The sequence below is a fragment of the Myotis brandtii genome, unplaced genomic scaffold, assembly GCF_000412655.1.
Source record: "Myotis brandtii unplaced genomic scaffold, ASM41265v1 scaffold670, whole genome shotgun sequence".
In the NCBI taxonomy this organism is placed as follows: Eukaryota; Metazoa; Chordata; class Mammalia; order Chiroptera; family Vespertilionidae; genus Myotis; species Myotis brandtii.
Window position 1 is genome coordinate 2,042,484 of NW_005370611.1, and position 6,000 is coordinate 2,048,483.

Genomic DNA, 6,000 nt, shown 5'->3' on the forward strand with positions numbered 1-6,000 from the left:
AGCAATGGGTGAGCTGCTGGTGAAAGCTTGCAAGATAAGCAGATTACAGAATGTCATGGGCCTCGGGCGACTCAACTTCACAGCCAAACTTCTCCAACCCAGGCAGCTCATCTGACTCATGTGGGTCACAGGATGTTTCAATGAATGTCCCTCAAATGACTAAAGTTTGTTCCCTAAGGTGAAAGGGGCAGTAGGCAGGAGTCAGGCCTGGGACCTAAAGCATTCTTGTCCTCTCTCACCCTTTATCTGGGAATGCTGGGTCCCAAGTTGACAAGAAAGGAAGTTGGTTTGGAAAGACGATAGGATTCTTTAAGACAGAAACCTTTTATGTCACTTTCCTATCATTACCAGTGCAATTCTGTGAGTCTTCAGTGGCCTATGGGTCCTAGGGTAGTGAATAACAAGCCCAGATTTGAAAACAGAATGCAGAAAACAAATTAGTATTTTAAAAATAAAAGCCTGGCTTTTAATCCTATTAAGATCATGGATGGTATTTTTTTCTTCCTCCCCCTGCCCTAAAAACTCTGAGTGAGATACTGATGTTCCCATTAACATAAATGCTGAAATCAGCATTTCCTTTGAAAGAAGTTGTTAATATTTGGAAATGGTCGGGTTTCCAATCCAAGCTTTGATTGTTATTCTATACTAGCCAGCAAGTGCCAAGGTCACCGGAGATTCACCTGCAGACTGAGCTAAATGAATCCACGCGGCCACAGTGCATGTATAATTTAACATTCTCTTCTTGAGGAGTCCCATGCATTCCTAAAAAATATTTTATTACAATAACAAATTGGTTTCAAAATCATGCATTATGTATTCTGAAATTAGGTCTGCCAGTGAAACCTGGACGTACACTCGCAGGCAAGGCCGGAAGAGCACACAGATGCTGCAACTGATGCCTGGATGAAGCTTGAGAGGAACAGTTAATTCCACAAGGAATCTACTGTCACTTCTTTTATTATCTTAATCTGCGTATTTGGAAAGAAAAATAACAAGCGGATGATATGCTGTAAATAGCAGTTAGAATCCTAGTCACCCATCTTCCTTATATTGTCTCCTCTCTGGAAAGGTAGAGTGTGCTATTGGGCAGAGGAACCTGGTATCCCAAACGTAGGTTTGCCAGGCAGCTTTTATGAGCTTCACTTAAAAAACAAACATGCCTTGAATATTTAAAAGTCTCTTTTCCTGTGTACTGACACTTTCCAAGTACACATGTTACACAAACTGGACTTTAATAAAGCTTCTTTGAAACATTAAAGATGAAAATATCAAAAACATCCTTACAAATTTGTGTTAAAAATACACTTGCTGTGCTGTAAGCTTTCATTACTGAGTTATCCGAAAAAGTTAACATATTCAGAAACATCCTTAGGATTCCCATCACAAATGCAACCCCATATAATGTTTCCCTGATAGATGCTTGATTCTGCTCTGCAACTTTCTTCAGAAGTTAAATACACATTGATTTAGCATCTTTTACAACATAGGTATGGTTTTCTCGTGCACAGTACGTGTGTTTCCTAAGATGCCTATATACAAACCATCTAGATTAAAGTACTCTTCTGGTTCCTTTGATTTTTTTCTTAGACATTTATATCACCCTGAAAAAAGTTCAGTCTCAACAAATGGCATTAGTGAATTCTAAGAAGGCAAGATTTCCCCCCAAAATGGTGAGTACCATGATTGCAGAAGGCATTTTATCTTAAAAACATAAGAAAAAAATTTGGTAGAGTTTTCTCTTTGAAAGTTTCTTAGGCGTGAACTTGATCTTTCTATATTAAAAGAAAAAAATACCTAGTTTATTTCAATAGGGGATTTGTTTTTCATTAACTTGCAAGCTAAACGTCATTGGTATGTTTCTATTGGTCTACTAGCTTGGTGAATAAAACAATAAAATTCCTCAGAGAACTGCTTATAAATCTCTTTAAATTAAAATCAGACTAATTTTTATTATAAGACCAACATCATGATAGGCTTTGTGTTTTTAAGGCAATGCCCAGACCTAAAAAGTCTAATTCCCTGACACGAGCTTTTAATAAAGACAAATCATGAGTAAAATTAGATGCTGCAACCTTTCCTTCTAAAAAAAAAAAAAGAAGAAAAAAAATATCTGCAGACAGTGTTAAGAAACTGTCTCTCCTTAATTTTATTTTAATGTAGTGATATGACTAGACATATAGCTTTTCTATAGTGAAATTATAAGAAATAATTTTCTCTAATCTAATTAGTAATATATGAAAAAGAGAAATGTTAACAGCATAATTTCTGATTTCTTTTGTATTATAACTTAGACTGACACATTAAAGCTTTGCTTTACAGAAGAACAATTAAGAAATTGTTGATAGAAATTAAGTATTACTGACAATTGAAAATACACTCTTTTCTCATTTGCTGCATACCACTCCCACCTCCCTTCAAAGATAATCTAAGACGAGATAGTATAAAAGTAACAATGAATTAAAAACCTTGGTTCTTTTATACTAAACAAAAAGGTGGTTTATATAGTAAGAAAATTCCAGTGTATGTGTATTATACATTTGTATAAGTAGATATATATATATATGTATTGATTTATATGTACTTGAAAATCCTCTGAAAATGTCTCAAGTTGTCATCTGCAGGCTGAATGACTAACCTCTCTGGGTTCAGTGGCTGCAGAGCTCTGTCCTTCATCTAAGCTGTGGACTATTTTGAGCTGAATACAAACTGCTTTTTTATTTGTTACTCAAGACAGTTCACATCTTATCCCACCTTGTGTGTCTAGTATATAGGCCAACATATACAATTTAGGAAAAGTATTAAAATAAAATAAAAAATGGAAAAAATAAAAAGCCTTTAGTAATAATTAAATTTCATTCCCATAATATTACAACAAACAGTTACACAGCCAGCTTTTCTAACACTGATATGAAAATCCTAAGTGATAATTCATGGCACAAATAAAAATGTGTTACAAACCTCTTTTTCAAATTGGGTGTTCCCATCACCCTGATGTGTTTTTATGTGAGTTGTAAATACATGAGCTCATATATGATAAACTATATGAGCTCATATATGTTCAAAATTAAATCAGTGGAAGGACTAAATAAAATTACAAATAAGAGGCCCTAAAGTTCCTAGGGAGAGGGCCAGAAGTCAATGCTTTCTGATTCATCTTAAGCAGAACACAAGCCTCTCTTAACAGCTACCAAGGCAGGATTTGAAGAGAATACTTCCCTAATGCCACTTAAAAAAAAAAAGGCGATGGAAAGCATCAAATGGGTTTTGAATCTCAATATTCATAAAGAAACTTTTTCCTGCATTGGCAGCTCAGAGAATCAAACAGATAGAATGACAATAAGGTAGGCATAGCCAACATTCTTGGGTTGGTTTGGGGCTGTTTTGTTAAAAGTGTGCCAGGAATTTCAGTTCTTCAAGAGTCATGGCCTGAGTTCAGCTGTCTCCAGTTCTGCCCCTGACCTGGCCATCTGCCAGAGAATGACACACATTCAGGGCCAAAGTAAGAACAGTCCCTCCCGGCTCCTCAGGCCCAGGCTCCTGGCCTCAGAGTGCAAGCTCGTAAGAGTTCTAAACTTGGCTGTGCTCAGTGGGGCAGAATCAGAAAGAGGGAAGGAGAAGGCGACGTGAGGCTGTCTTGAGCCCCCCTCTCCATGGGCCTGCAGTTGCTTGGTCCACAGAACAATCACAACAATAAAATGCAGTGCGGCCCGGAGTCCCCTCGGAAAGAATGAAACTGGAAGCCTGTCTGTCTGACTGAGTACTGAACCAGAAGCTTTTACCGCGGGGGTCGGGGCTTGAGCCTGGCTGCATTCACAGACAAGGCAGACAGATGCACGGCCTTCGACAAAGCTAAGAGATGGGCATTTCAAAAATAAAATCATCTCCCAATTACAGGGAACCCTTCCTCCCTGGGACCCCACGGCACTCTATCAACCTAAATTGGAATCCTGTCTACCGAGCTGCCTTCAATGCAGCCACTCCAGTATAAATTGGATCAAATGCTCTCAGATTAATTCCTGGAAACCTATATTCATCTTTGTATATCTTTATTACAAAAGTAGCCACAAGACTGCTCTACAATTTTCATTACCAGAACGGCTTTCGGAGCTGGATTACGCCATGGTTTATCCCTCTGTGACCTCAAACCATCTTGTTAGCCCCATTATTGTATATTCATGCAACACACCTGAGCCCAAGATAATAAGAGTTCGAGTGCGTGCGGGGAGAGGGGCATTTTATTGCATTTTATGCACTGCTCCTCTGCAAGGATATGTAACCTGCTGCAGGAGACCCCAGAAGCCGATGCCTCACTCCCGTGCTCCCTCTTGTGTCCCTCACAACCCTCCCCAATTTGAAGGGAAGGGAAGGCAATCTGAGGAGTGCCTCCACTTCTCAGTGACCACCCAACCTCATTTCTAAAACTGGAGCGAAGGCCGGTCGTGTTCTTCTTGGTGTGGTCTGGGTCATGGCAGGGGGGCCTCAGGCCATCTGAAGACACAGCACAGAGAATCCCTGGCCCCTTCAGGGGAAAAGAGCGGGATTTTTGTCTGCAAAGGGAGGACAGGCCTTTACTACACATAAAATAGATGGTGGGAATGAGGGTCGTCAATGATTTGGGCTGTAGCTATGCTTGACTAAAAATGTTTGTTTCACCCTAGCCAGTGTTGCTCAGTGATAGAGCGTCAGCTGCAGAATGAAGGGTCCTGGGTTCAATTCCGGTCAAGGGCATGTACCTCGGTTGCAGGCTCCATCACAGCTCTCGTCGCAACCAATGGATGTGTCTCTCTCACATCAATATTACTCTCCTTCTGCCTCTCCCCCTCCCTTCCATTCTCTCTAAAAGTCAATGGAAAAATATCCTCAGGTGAGGATTAACAACAAAAAAATGTTTGTTTCAGTGAAATGTCATTCTCTACATGTATGGTTCTCAGAATGCTGTCTGCCACTGGCAGGTATCAAATAAGGTTAACTTCATGATGATATTAGATTGCATTAATATATACTGATATATTGGTATCATAGACAACTATAATATGTCTAACTATTATGTTAGAATTAAATGGTTTATTTTTCACTAGCTTAGTTATTTCTCTCTCTACATACACACACACACACACACACACACACACACACACACACACACAATCACACAACTATACTCTTCCCTCATCAAGCAAGTACCTACAGTGACTCTCCAGCCTGCTCCCTCCCTCCTTTCCTCCCCCTTCCCCTTCCTCCCTTCTTTTCTCTCCATCTTTCTCCCTTTCTTTTGAAATAAGGCCAGCTTGGTTCTGAAGACAGGAAGAAGAACCTAAAAGACTAATCCATTCTTTATACATTCCAGGGAAACTTGAAGATTTCTATTTTCTTACCCCTTTCGAGAACTGTGAGGCTAAAGTACAATCGGCTGATTTCACATACAGATATGCAAACATGAAATAGTCTCATTGTTTTTATGGTCTTGTTTTGGTTTCTCTTTTTTAAAAATCACTTCTTTATTTCTCATTCCTTAAAGAAATGATGTAAAATTTCAACCTGATAGGTTACTGCACCTACATTGTTCTTTGGACCTTAGATCATCTCAGGAAGCAAGTCCTAAACATACCTGATTATCAGATCATCCAAGTCTTGCTTCTCAAAGTGGGGCCTGCAGACCATTCATCGGGAGCTTGCTAGACTCACAGAATCTCGAGTTCCACCTGGACCTGCTGAATCAGAGTCTGCTTTTCAACAAGCTCCCCGGTCATCTTTATGCACTTTAAAGTTTGGAAGCCCTAGGCTAGGGAGCTTTTAATTACCTATTTCTGGATCCTACTTCTTTGAGATTAGAGACCAGTAATTCCATATTTTAAAATTCCGCAGATGATTCTGTTAACCAACCAGATTGAAGACCCACTAAATTAAGGTATGACTGTATGGCTTCTTTTTTTTTTCTTTAAATAAATCTTTATTATTGAAAGTATTACGGATGTTCCCTTTTTTTCTCCCCATTGACCTCTT